Genomic DNA, 1,059 nt, shown 5'->3' with positions numbered 1-1,059 from the left:
CAGAAACATTACTTTGCCAACAAAGGTCCGTCTAGTCAAGGCTATGGTTTTTCCTGTGGTCATGTATGGATGTGAGAGTTGGACTGTGAAGAAAGCTGAGCGCCGAAGAATTGATGCTTTTGAACTGTGGTGTTGGAGAAGACTCTTGAGAGTCCCTTGGACTGCAAGGAGATCCAACCAGTCCATTCTGAAGGAGATCAGCCCTTGGATTTCTTTGGAAGGAATGATGCTAAAGCTATAACTCCAGTACTTTGGCCACCTCATGCGAAGAGTTGACTCATTGGAAAAGACTCTGATGCTGGGAGGGATTGGGGGCAGGAGGAGAAGGGGACAACAGAGGATGAGATGGCTGGATGGCATCACTGACTCAATGGACGTGAGTCTGAGTGAACTCCGGGAGTTGGTGATGGACAGGGAGGCCTGGCGTGCTGCGATTCATGGGATCGCAAAGAGTCAGACATGACCGAGCGACTGAACTGAACTGGGAAAGGGACAAAAGAGAGGACTAGATGGTTGGATGGCATCAGGGATTCAATGGACATAAGTTTGTGGAGGACAGGGGAACCTGGCATGCTGCAGTCAGTGGGGTCGCCAAGAGTCAGACACGACTGAGCGACTGACCAACAACTGAGGGAAGATGGTAACCCCAGCAGAGGATGGGAAGGTGCCCCTAGGCTGGCTTTTGAGGCTAATTCTATTTGGCTGGCTAAGCCACGCCCCCTCTGCCAGCCAACCACGCCCCACTCCGTGCACCAAAAAAGTTAGGCACTTCCGATATTCTGCTCCCTCCCAGGAATAATAACGTGCGTCTCTAAGGGCTGCCATGAGTGTGGGTGAACTCCGGGAGTCGGTGATGTACAGGAGGCCTGGCATGCTGCGACTCATGGGGTCACAAAGAGTCGGACATGACTGAGCAACTGAACTGAAACCTCTGAAATAAACACCATTATCACCTGGTCCCATCACTTCACAGCAAATATATGGGGAAAAAATGCAAACAGTGAGAGACTATTTTCTTGGGCTCCAAAATCACTGCAGATGGTGACTGAACCATGAAAT

This window comes from Bison bison, unplaced genomic scaffold (genome assembly GCF_000754665.1).
Source record: "Bison bison bison isolate TAMUID 2011002044 unplaced genomic scaffold, Bison_UMD1.0 scf7180017864072, whole genome shotgun sequence".
NCBI lineage: Eukaryota > Metazoa > Chordata > Mammalia > Artiodactyla > Bovidae > Bison > Bison bison.
Note: the sequence above shows the minus strand (reverse complement) of the source record.